Source organism: Dermochelys coriacea, chromosome 10 (assembly GCF_009764565.3).
Source record: "Dermochelys coriacea isolate rDerCor1 chromosome 10, rDerCor1.pri.v4, whole genome shotgun sequence".
Lineage (NCBI taxonomy): Eukaryota > Metazoa > Chordata > Testudines > Dermochelyidae > Dermochelys > Dermochelys coriacea.
Window position 1 is genome coordinate 67,217,951 of NC_050077.1, and position 12,922 is coordinate 67,230,872.

The 12,922-nt window shown below is 40.5% G+C and overlaps 1 protein-coding gene across 2 annotated transcripts in view; it reads left to right on the forward strand.

The window, feature by feature from the left end:
* PDE8A (phosphodiesterase 8A) overlaps nt 1–12,922 on the forward strand; it is a 192,534-nt gene that overhangs the window by 76,954 nt on the left and 102,658 nt on the right. The gene's annotated exons all lie outside the window — the stretch shown is intronic.

Sequence of the window (12,922 nt, forward strand, 5' to 3'; positions counted from 1 at the left end):
CTGTGAGAGTGATGGGTCGTCCTTCAGGATAGGTTGTAGATCCTTGATGATGCGTTGGAGAGGTTTTAGTTGGGGGCTGAAGGTGAGCCCCCCAACCTGAAGCAAATACTCACCAGCAACCACACACCACACAACAGAACCACTAACCCAGGAACCTATCCTTACATCAAAGCCCATGGCCAACTGTGTCCACATATCGTATTCGGGGGACACCATCATAGGGCCTAATCACATCAGCCACACTATCAGAGGCTCGTTCACCTGCCCATCTACCAATGTGATATATGCCATCATGTGCCAGCAATGCCCCTCTGCCATGTACATTGGTCAAACTGGACAGTCTCTACATAAAAAATAAATGGACACAAATCAGACGTCAAGAATTATAACATTCAAAAACCAGCTGGAGAACACTTCAATCTCTTCGGTCACTCGATTACAGACCTGAGAGTGGCTATCCTTCAACAAAAAAACTTCAAAAACAGACTCCAAGGAGAGACTGCTGAATTGGAATTAATTTGCAAACTGGATACAATTAATTTAGGCTTGAATAGAGACTGGGAGTGGATGGGTCATTACACAAAGTAAAACTATTTCCCTGTGTTATTTCTCCCCCCCCCCCAACCCCACCCCACCCCCCACTGTTCCTCAGACTTCTTGTTAACTGCTGGAAATGGCCCACCTTGATTATCACTACAAAAGGTTTTCTTCCCCCCTCTCCTGCTGGTAATACCTCATCTTAAGTGATCACTCTCATTACAGTGTGTATGGTAACACCCATTGTTTCATGTTCTCTGTGTGTGTATATAAATCTCCTCACTATATTTTCCACCAAATGCATCCGATGAAGTGAGCGGTAGCTCACGAAAGCTTATGCTCAAATAAATTTGTTAGTCTCTAAGGTGCCACAAGTACTCCTTTTAGTGAATACAGACTAACACAGCTGCTACTCTGAAACCTGTCTTACTAACCTCATCCTTCAGAATTAATTTGGCTACTGATTTATTTTGGCTTCTCATGAACATGAAGGTAGACTGGCTTCTGCTCAACCCTGAAAATCAGGTTAATGAAAAATATCCCTTTCCTGTTCATGAAGAAGCCCCTAGTTTAATAGGATGTTAATGTAGAACTAATGAAGTTGATAAAATTGTCCTGTTAACCTCAGATTTCTTCCATGGAAGGTGTTTCTGGGAGTGAATGAGCTCAAGGCTCTAAGGTTAATTAACCCTACATTGAGGTTTTTTGAGGATGGGGTGGTCACCCTACGTAAGAAAAACTTCCTATTCTGCATACACATGCTGTCTGAATTCCGCCTTATTTAATTAATCATCTTGTAAATTTTTGATCCTTTGGCTTTTTGACAGAGCAGTTGGAGGATCTTAATAACAGAACTATGCAAAATTTTCATGCAAATAATTTTTTAACTGAAAAATGCAGATTTGGGTTGACTGAAACAGTTCGTGAATTTGGTCAAAGAGTAATTTTTTTTAAATTGCTAATGTTGAAATTGTTTGCTTTGGCATTACTGAACTGAAACATTTACACTTAATTTCAGAAAGAGGTTTTGTTTAGAAATTTCCTTAAATGTTGTTTTTTTAAAAAAATAAATAAATAACCCCCTCAAATGAATTGTCAGTTTTTCCCCTGATTATATTGGTTGGGCCACTAAACTGAAAAACTTATTATTTGTACAGCTCTCCTTAGGAGGTGCAGAGCTAGTTTTTAAATCACTAGTCAGGGAGACTCGATTTAATCATGGTTTTCTACATAAAAGTGCATTCTTGTTGGTTGTTATAACCTTAATACATGTTCTTCTCAACTCAGAGATTGATGTAGGTTTCATTTTTAGAAGGTACACACTATATATTTTTGAACAGTGATTTATATTGAAAACTTTTCAGTTTAGTTTTACAGCTATATCAGAAAATGAATGATTGGTTATTTCATTTACCAAAGGTAATTGCAGCAGATATTTATGAAGTCATTGGGAGGTGAACTATCTCCAATTCAACAGGTTAATAATTAATATTTGGAGGATTTTCTTGCCATAGTGTATTAGGAGGAGAACATCACCAGACAGACATTTAAATTGTTTTATTTAATTAAAACAACAATGTTAAGTATTTTGGATTTTTTTCTTCAACGGCAAACATATAATATTTTAACAAAACAAGCATATATCCTTCACTTCTTACATTTATCTCCAGACTTCTTCTCCTCGTCCAGATCTATTCCGCCCCCAACAATCTCCTATTCATCGAACTTTTTGAAACTTTGCACTTTTAGAGAGAGGTAAGGTATTGACTCTGTGTACACAAATTTGCAGAGGGACAATAGAGTTGAGGTCTGTTATTTCTCACCTCTATATATTTATTTATTTAAAACATTTTTGCTGTTAACACGCATGTTACCTCTGGAGACACAAATCCACAGTTTGAGAACTGCAAAACTAAGCATCTCTGATAGTATCTTCTAGACCGAGCACTGAGACCCATTGGGTAAATAGAAAGAGTAACCGAAATAATCTATACAGAAGCCCCTGGAACCCTATAAAACTGGGTCCCTAATCTATGAACTATTGCAACTCATTTACAAAACTTTTCTTAAACATTACATGAATATATTGTCTCATACTATAGAATTAGAATTTATAATCCCTATTCCATGATGAGATATCTTTGAGCTATAAAGTATCTTAACTAAAACTATCTTTAGTTAGGTTTTTTCCTCAAAAAGCATTTTATCAAAAAAATCCAATTTAAATTTAAAAAATCAATTTTTTTTAAATCATTAATTTTTTCGTCTACCCTGAAGCTGGTGCTAGGCATAAACCAACTAAGCAATTGCTTAGGTCCCCAAACAGCTCAAGGGGGCCCCCCATTCACTTTTTATTATCAGCACTTGCCTGTTTTAGATGGGGAGAGGGCAAATATTCCTGCTTAGGGCCTCCAATGGGCTAGCACCTGCTTTGGAGGTGCATCTAGCTTTGTTTCTTTTGACCCTGGTAGCTTGAGCTACTGTATCTCCAAAGAAGCTGTTTAAATGGCTGGCTGAGTACCTTTCTCAGTGTTTCTCTATTGGTGCAGGACTGCAGCTTCAAAGTCATACTAATGCACACACTATCGGTGTAACATACAGTGGTATGCTGGCATCTGTTGACAGCCTCAGACCTTTTTTTTAATTCAGGAGATTAGCAAGGTAATAATATGGGGTTCCTAACACATCTTTACAAAGGACTGCTACTTCTAATATAGCTTTGAAGTGTGAACAACTTTTGGCTAAATGGTGTTTCAAAACTTCTTTCCGGGTTGAGTGTGCCCCAGCTCTCCTTCAAACTAGATAATTAATTTTTGTCTAGGTTGACTTTATACTCGTTTATTGGTTTGTGATATTTTTATTCCTCATAGATTTCAAAACAAAAAAGTTGTTGCTTAGTTACCTCTTCAGTGTGGTGGTCTCTCACCATTTTGCTACTCTGTAATCTGATTGTTGCATTTGTTATTTTTACTCACTAGTCTTTTATACAGACACTCTTGGAATATTTTACTCTCCAGGAGTGGGGAATATGAGTACTGTTTCTTTAAAAATATAGCAGGAAGGCAGGTCAGAGAGGGGCTGTGGAAAGTTCTAAATAGAAGCTGTACAGTGAAGCAGAGCAATGGGTTGCCATAGATTTAGGGATAATGGTATTATTCTGATAAAATTCCTTGCTCAGTGTGAAAGTCATTTTCTGTGGTTCTTTGCCATTGTCCTGCAACATGGTGTCAGAAGTCAACTCCTTTTGAACCAGTATAAAGAGGAGGAAAAGCAAATGCCAAACACCAATCCTCTGCAAGACATTTAGTTTGGTAAGCCCAAGACTGGCATGAGTGGAAGGAGCTTTACCAGATTTTGAACAGCAATGACGCTTACTCCAGAGAGCAGCAAAATACAGGTCAGCTTATTTATTCATGTGGTGAGGAATGAGGCTGAAAAGATTTATAAATCATTTGTCTTAAGGGAAGAGAAGACATCCTCCATCCTAGCTCTACCCGTTTTGCACTGCACCCACAGCATAAATCACCAGATGTATATGGTCAGTATAGACGATTCTGTGTCACCCATTCCCACCTCTGGCTTCCTGTGGAGGTAATGTGCCAGAGGTGGCAGGAGAGATATAGCCAGAGCATGCTACATTGTGGTAATCTTGGGCCAATGCTCAGGGTAGTGCAAGTTAGAGCAGCCCTATGGTTGCAGCAGCAACCATATGATCACAGCAGCTTACATTATCCATCTTTCCTAACTGTCTCGTTTCTCCTGCCACTCTGAATGTGGTCTTCTTGAGACCCACCCTTTTTGTGTGGAAAAATTCCGCCTCTTTATCATTTTTTTTTTAAATTCCTAGTCAGAGGGATTGGGGAACTCGGGTAATTAATTTGATTAATGGAAGGTGCTCTCTTTAGATCATTGCTTTAGATCCAGCTCAGTTTAGGAGCACATTATCTCCTGATTGGTATAGCATATGTGCAATAAATCAGACCAGTTCCTGTAAGGCAGGTCATCCACCATCAGCATTAGCTCTGTTGAGTCTCCGCATAGAGGTCCATGGTTGACTGTCTGGGAACTGAGCAACCCTCTCATCTCTAGAGGTGGTCCCTATGGGGCTGGGTTGCGGCACATTGCCAGAGCAGTGCAGGGAAGCATGCACTGCCAACACTCATACTGTACTTGTGTGGATCGATAGAAAATGTCAGTCTCTCTTCTGTCAAACTGGAAATGTAAATGAGTACTTAATTTCCTTTAAATGAACGGAATATATCCATGTCTGAACATTAGATTCTGATGGAACATTATCTATGCACATCTATGATGTCTATGTATTATTTGTATTATACATAATCTATATATGATCTAATTTTTCCCCCCATAATCTATATCTGATCTAGTTTGTACATCAAAAAAAAAGAAACAACCCAAAAACTGAAAAGGCTGCAAGAGCTGATAACTCTCTCTGGGAAGAAAGAAATCTGAATGGATTCCAAGAACAAGAGACCCTCCACCCCAAAAAAGGGATGAAAGGGAAGAGGTGGGCGTGACCAACCCCTCTTCTCCTCATCACCCCTCCGGCAGCAATGTCAACATTTCACCCCTCCCCGTTTGAAATGAGATTTTAATGAATCAAAGCTATAGAGAAGAATTGAGCCAGAGCCAAGGCCAGGCTCTGGCTTGAATCCACTAGCTAAAAATGAGCAAAGCTTTTGAGTCTGACTGGAATCTCTCTTAAAAAAACAAACAAACAAAAATCCTTCCCAAAATTCTTTTTATTTTTTTTTTAACCATCCCTTTCTTTATTTCCAATTTTTCTAGGCTTTCTTTCTCTCCTTTTTGTTCTGATCCTTTTTTTCTTTTAGATGTTTTCAATCAGTTGTGGAAAGTGTTCCTTTTTGTGGTGTTTTCCTTGAGACAATCAGGGGCAATGTTCTTGTGGCAGTGCCAGGTCTAATACCACAGGAAGAACTGTGTCCGCTGGAAATACCACGGAAAGTACAGAACCCGCAGTATTTTCTAAAAACACAAAATGGTTTTGAAAGCAAGTCGAATACTGCAAGGTCAGCTCAAATTAATATTTTGCTTTGTTTTGTCTGTTTGTTTGTTTTTGGTGGGTGCTGGGGAATCTCAGTTACATTTTAACCAGGTATTGCTGTTGTACCTTTTTATTTACAAACACTTCTGTATGTTAGTGGAAACGTAGTTTGTGTATCATCTCATACTCCTTTAGTGATATATAGTTCAACTAATAACTGACAGGAGTCAATCGAACTTGAGCTTTTGTTGACACTGTGACTTCTCATTTTCTCAACTTATACATTCCAAAGGCATCTTATATCTATGTCTCTGGTCCTGCATGTGAGGTAGTTGTACTAAAACAAATAGGGCTGCTCACATATGTAAGTGTTTGCAGGATCAGGGCCATCGAATATAATCAAGTATGCCAAGATCAAAATGGTTACAATAATCTTGAATGTTTTTCAGTGGGGTAATGAAGATGTACAGTAAATAAGAGAGCACTTATTCCAAATGTATATATAGTGTGGCTGTTTTTTTTAACTTTCCTGGTCGCTGTGATCAGAGTTCAGAAAGACTGATTTTATACTCTTACCAATCCAGAGTATTTTGTTTTTGCTAAAACTATCAAAAAGCCATAAACAAGCCTATTGAGAACTAGAAACAGATTTCACCAAATAAAAATCTTCTTTTTAAATCACAAATAGAATAGATTGGAAGGCAAGTGGTAGAGTAATCAAGCTTTGGAAACACTCTTACGTTTAAGGACCAGTTTTCTTTTTGCCCAATGATGATAGCCAGCTAAAGATATTATTAAGTAAATGATTTCCCAGTGACAATGAGTTAACAATGGCTGTTACACAAAGGATAACAGATGGCCCCTAGAGTGGATACACTCAGGGGCCTGGGCTGACATTGTAAACCATGAGTGTGGCTAAAGTGGTTCGTAAACGGCATCAGAACTGCTGGCATGAGTTCTCTCCATGGCCAGTGCTTGTTATTGGTGAGACAGGGTACACAACTGAACTCTCAGACATCTAGCTTTGAATGCTCAACTTTAAAATTAACTTGAACCATTTAATTTTCACTGTAAATTTTACTACCTTTGCTGATGCCAACAACATGTTATTACTGGATTATATTTGATAGAGGTTTGAATTCTACTCTTGTTATGTGGTCAAATACTGTCATATCCACGGACATGGCATTAGATCTATCCTTTGTATTACAGCTTGGGAGAAATCTTTAAAGAAACAGTACCTCACTTTAGAATATGTACGACCCTCCCACGCCCTTCCACTGAAAAACACACTCACGAAGGGGACATTTTTACAATTTACTGCATGCTGTTTCTAAGGAATCATTCCCTTAGGGGAGAGGTTTGTAGCCATATTGAAAAGATAGAGGCCAGAATAACAATTGCATAGATGTCCCAAGACTCAGGGAAATCTGGATCCATCCCTGTAGTTGGGACATCTGTGCAGAGAACTAATCCCCCTGCTCCTCTCCTTAAATTTGACAGGATGGCTCTCTCAGGCTAGGCTGCCATTGGCTCTCTGGAATTTGCTGGTGGATCACTAGCCCTCCTCAGGGACATCAGTTATGGATTGGAAGTCATTGCTGCTCTTTCTGTCAATGACCCTGATGGGAACTGCACCCAGAATAGTGCAGATTTCTCATGGACCAGTGACACATTAAGTGGCTGCTCCCTGGCTCTGACAGTCTAGCCCATCAGTCCTGCCCAGACCCCACAGGAGCTCACCGTGCTATGATCTCACAAAGGACCCTCTGCAGGCTTGGGGACTGTGCTCACTAGCTATATCTGGCCAGTATTTGTGCTCATTTGATCCTGTGCTCCTTGGCGGAAGGGATGATTAGTCTCTTTAATATTTTATTAAAACCCCATTTAGCTGTCATGTATTTTCTCCACATTTTCATTCCCATAATCATTGATTAGCAAGATGCATGTACAAGCAGCTTCTTCCTTTGTAATTAGCTTATTCCTAATGCCGGTTGATTCACTGTCATAATCCAGTTTTATGTGACCTCACAGTCTATTCTCTCTCTCTCTCTCTTTTGCCCAGCTGCTACATTGTGGCCACTCCAGACAAAAAACCCAAATAATGCTGTTCGCAAAACTGCATTTATTATAGATTTCAAGTTGACCTCATGTCTGCAATAAGTAACCCCCCCCCCTTCTTCCCAAGGCACAGAAAATAAGACATTCTCCACTCCACTCCACCCTACCCAGCCCTCAGAGAGTCTGAGAAAACAAGCCCTGCAACCTGCCCTGAGGGTCAACAAAACAGGTTCTGCTGGACAAATTAAACAGAATGGCAGAGGTTTTCAGAATCCATATGCTGTGGAGCAGAGACGGTCTGAATGTGTGAAAATAGGCCATGCATTTCTGATGCAGCTTTCTTCAGATACCCAGGGTTTATAGATAATTATTGCTGTTTATGATTTTCTAAATAAATCCATAAACAGTGAGGCAAAGTTAGCTAAGTGAAATCAGGTTAGCACGTGGCAATTTGTGAAAGTGCTAGGCAGTGAAAAAAGACCCAGTGTGTTAAGTCACAGCTTAGTCTGACTTCATAGTGGTTATTTACCACTGTGACACCACAAGCACTTTGTGCCACCAGAGCAAAACTCCCTTTGTCTCAGTGACTTGAATTGAGGGCCCCCAGAACAATTGTGATCTAGATTTGGAGAAAACTGGAAAGCTGTAGCATTCAGCCAGACTGGAATTTCATGTTTAACCTGAGCAGAGAGTTCTCAATCTAGATCCATTTTCTATTATTAGCCTCAAATCTTTCAGGATTTCAGGGTAGTCCACAGCATCCAAAATACAAGGTGAAAATATTGTTGCTTGTGTTTAATTCTTCCATAACAAATCCCAGCATTCATATCTTTCAAGGAGGAAAAAACACAACCCATTGCTTTGGTAGGTTGCAGAAAATATTTTTTATTGAAAATTTAGTTATAATGATAGGAGTAATGTTTCGTTCACATTATCCTATGTTCATTCCTGTTAAAGAAAAAGGCTGAAGAGTCAGTTGAAGAGCTATGAAACATTTCTGTGATTGTGGAGCCTGAGGACTGTACAAATATCAATCAAGGCTTGTTCACCTGTGCATATACCAATGTGAAATATGCCATCATGTGCCAGCAATGCCCCTCTGCCATGTACATTGGTCAAACTGGACAGTCTCTACGTAAAAGAATAAATGGACACAAATCAGACGTCAAGAATCATAACATTCAAAAACCAGTCGGAGAACACTTCAATCTCTCCGGTCACTCGATTACAGACCTGAGAGTGGCTATCCTTCAACAAAAAAACTTCAAAAACAGACTCCAAGGAGAGACTGCTGAATTGGAATTAATTTGCAAACTGATACAATTAATTTAGGCTTGAATAGAGACTGGGAGTGGTTGGATCATTACACAAAGTAAAACTATTTCCCCGTGTTATTTCTCCCCCCCCAACCCCACCCCACCCCCCACTGTTCCTCAGACTTCTTGTTAACTGCTGGAAATGGCCCATCTTGATTATCACTACAAAAGGTTTTCTTCCCCCCTCTCCTGCTGGTAATACCTCATCTTAAGTGATCACTGTCATTACAGTGTGTATGGTAACACCCATTGTTTCATGTTCTCTGTGTGTGTATATAAATCTCCCCGTTCTATTTTCCACTGAATGCATACAATGAAGTGAGCTGTAGCTCATGAAAGCTTATGCTCAAATAAATTTGTTAGTCTCTAAGGTGCCACAAGTACTCCTTTTCTTTTTGCGAAATCAGACTAACACGGCTGCTACTCTGAAACCTATCAATAATAATGTGTAGGCTGTTAAATTTATAATTTATTGAAAGTTATAAGATTTATAATGTATTGAAAGTTTTGAGGTAGAGAGGTAAGCTTTACACCAGTTGGGATGTATACACGAAATGGTATTGTTTGTTATTCCCAGAGGCAGAGATGTTATTTTACTCTCAGGCAGAGGGATTATAAATAGAGGGCCAAATCATGTTGAAAGGAACAGAAAGTGGGGGCAGTTATGTAGCTATCGTGTCAGTGGCACTCTGCTTCAGATCAGACCGGGGGAATCCCCAGTGATCTCTGTCTGGCTTTGCAAACAGTCAGACCCCACCTGTGCACTTCTAACCTCTGACCTGCCCTGTGGCACTTCTCTTGTCTCATCTGATCTTCCCAGATTGCAGGCATTCCCTCTGCAATATGGGGGGCAGGGACATGGGGACAGGCATGGAGCGGGAGTTAGGACTGCTCCTAAGTTGTGGTAATGTAATGTACCATGCTAAATAATGGAAGTCTTACAAGTCTCTGTGGATGGATAACTAAAATGCATTGTTTCAGAGTAGCCAGCTCTTCCTGATTCTTCAAGCTGACTACATCCTCCTCAGTATGCACTGGTGAGCTCCACAGCCATCAGGGATTGGGGGCAAAGGTGACTGTTGATATTATAGAATAACTTTAAGGACCACCCCCCTGGGTAGTCAGAAACTCTTGGCAGTCCTGTGAGCAGAAAGCCTGCAGGCTACTCAGCTGGACCACTACTAGCTACCGGTCCAGCCTGGACTTTATCCATCCTTCTGTCCAGCTCTCATCTGCCCCAGATGGGTGCTGACTGCAGTAGGGCAGAGAGGGAGTATGGGAACAAAAGGGAGCAAATATTGGAAATGAAGAACTATGAGGAATGAATAAGTGAGGCAGAGAGCCTGAGGGGGAGATAAGAAAGTGAGAGTAAGGGAGGGAAGATGAAAGGAGGAAGAAGATTGAAGCACGAGGCAGGAAAAGTGAGAAAAGGTCAGACAGTGAGGAAAAGAGGAAACTAAAGTATAGACCACAATGAGAGGGAGGAGGGTCATTCTGTTTTCACGCCTTGGGCCTGCTAAAAAAGTCCTCTCTGACCCCCATCAAAACAGCTCCCAATGATCTGCTCCCAATGAACCCAGGACAAAAATGAGCACAAGATACCTGCCTTGTCACTTTGACTATTTCACTCCCTCTGTCTCAGTATGTGCAGGGGTGTGAGGGCTGCCGGGACAGTCAGTATTCCATGGCCCGCATACTTCCTTTTTCTTTCTTAAAGAACCAACCCCTCACATTGTGACAGTGCTTTAGGATTTCTTATGTGTCAGTTTCTTGTGTTCTACATTTTAAAAATGGTCAAATCCTTTCGATTAAAGGTTGTTTGTTTTTTCATAAAATGGAAATGATAAGTATGGCTTAGGTTGCTGAAAAAAGACCTGGGGGAAGAAAGATCTACTGTGTCAAATATAAAGAAAAGGAGTACTTGTGGCACCTTAGAGACTAACAAATTTATTAGAGCATAAGCTTTCGTGAGCTACAGCTCACATCCGATGAAGTGAGCTGTAGCTCACGAAAGCTTATGCTCTAATAAATTTGTTAGTCTCTAAGGTGCCACAAGTACTCCTTTTCTTTTTGCGAATACAGACTAACACAGCTGCTACTCTGAAACCTGTGTCAAATATATAGTCTGTAGAGCATCACACTTAGTAAACAAGCACATACATACAAAAGCCCATGCTCATCCCTGCAGTGACCCCCTTGAGTGCACTGGAGTTAGGTGTGAATTGGATCCAAAGAACTTGCTTTTCAAATATTGAAACTGGTTTCCATGACTTTAAAAGATTTTGCAAGAGGTTTTAGAGTCCATAGGCATTAGAAAGTTCCCGACCTCCCTGTATGCTTATGTCAGGCTCCTCCCATTTGTCTTTTGGCCTTGGGAAAGGTTCTGGCAGCATGGACTTTGCTGGGATTGCTGTTGGCTCTTCTTCTTACCCTGGCTGGCTCTGGAGAATTCCCCCCCCCCACCCCATATTTCAACACACTGGTTTCCCATTGTCAGTGGGGCTTGCAGGACCATGGCTCTGACTGACAACCTATCATCATTAACTTTTCAAAGCTACCCCACAGCACATGCCTCTGTCTCCCATGGGCTTGTCTTGACCTTAGAATACACGGTTGTTCTTATTTCTGATACCTTATTAGCTCTGCTGCCTCCAGGGAAAGGACTCCACATGCACATCTTGAAAAAGTGACCCTTCGAACACCAAACCTTCATGTTAGTTAGTTAGTTAAAGAGGTGTAACTACCACTATGCTCAGTGCCTGGGCACTTGAGTGCCTTTTGCCAATTAAAACTACCATTGTGTTAACAAAAAAGTCTTTCAAAATAAAATCCAATAACAAAGTGACCCTTGCTTCCTGCTCATTAAAATAATCTAATAGTCCATTAAAAGCTTGGCTAAACAATAACATAATCTATGTAAAACTGCGACGTGGCGCTCTGTCCATACTTTGCCAGAGACTATTAATTGGGTGTCTGTTTCTGACCAGTGAGGAAGTAGGAGAGTCCTGTATGGGGTTATATGGTGATGGTAGGCCTGCTGTTTGTATCACACAATCAGGTTTTCTTTAGATTCTAGAGACTTCAGTGTGTAACTTATGCTGCAGTAAAGGGAATTTCATCCTCCACTGTAAATTAGTTTCCAGCACTAAACTAGGAACACACTTTTTGTAGGGACACAGTATTTGGACTGTATGCTGCTGACCTTGGGAACAGTTCCTTGTTTTAAATACTACTAATAATAATTAGTAATGCAAAAGAGTAAAGATAACCAGCTTTGAGTCAACTTGATTAAAATGAATAGAGATATGGAGTTATTCAGACTCAAGAAAGGGTGAAAAAGCAGCACAAACTGTACCTAAGCCTCTGAGTCATTTCTCCTCTGCTGGCAAGGAATCTTTAACCCTTTAGCAGAATTATCAGAAAATCAGTTTTCAGGTGGGGCAAAATCAAGAGGAAGGTAAGCCCTTTGGGGCTGTCTAGGTGGATTGGGTGGGGAGGGAAGCATTTAAAGGGCTAAGAGGGAGAGTTCCCCTGTGGTAGATTGGATGCTGAGTGAAACTGCTCCAAAGCTAGAGTGGGAGAAAAAAAGCAATGGGTCTGGGGGACCTCGTTTTTAATGGCTTGGGGTCAGAGTGCTGCTAGGACTAGAGGAGTTTAAAGCAACACAAACTATACACACATAAGAGTGCAATGGCCTACATGAGAATCATTAGTGGATTTGGAGAATCAAAAGAGAGAATTTTAATTTTTATTATTATTTGTGTTGCAATAGCGCTTGGGGGCCCCTACCAACATCAGAGCCCCGTTGTGCTAGGTGTTGCACATACACATAGGCCTGGTCTACACTACGAGTTTAGGTCGAATTTAGCAGCGTTCTCTCGATTTAACCCTGCACCCATCCACACGATGAAGCCCTTTTTTTCGACTTAAAGGGCTCTTAAAATCGTTGTCTTTACTCAACCACTGACGAGGGGATTAGTGC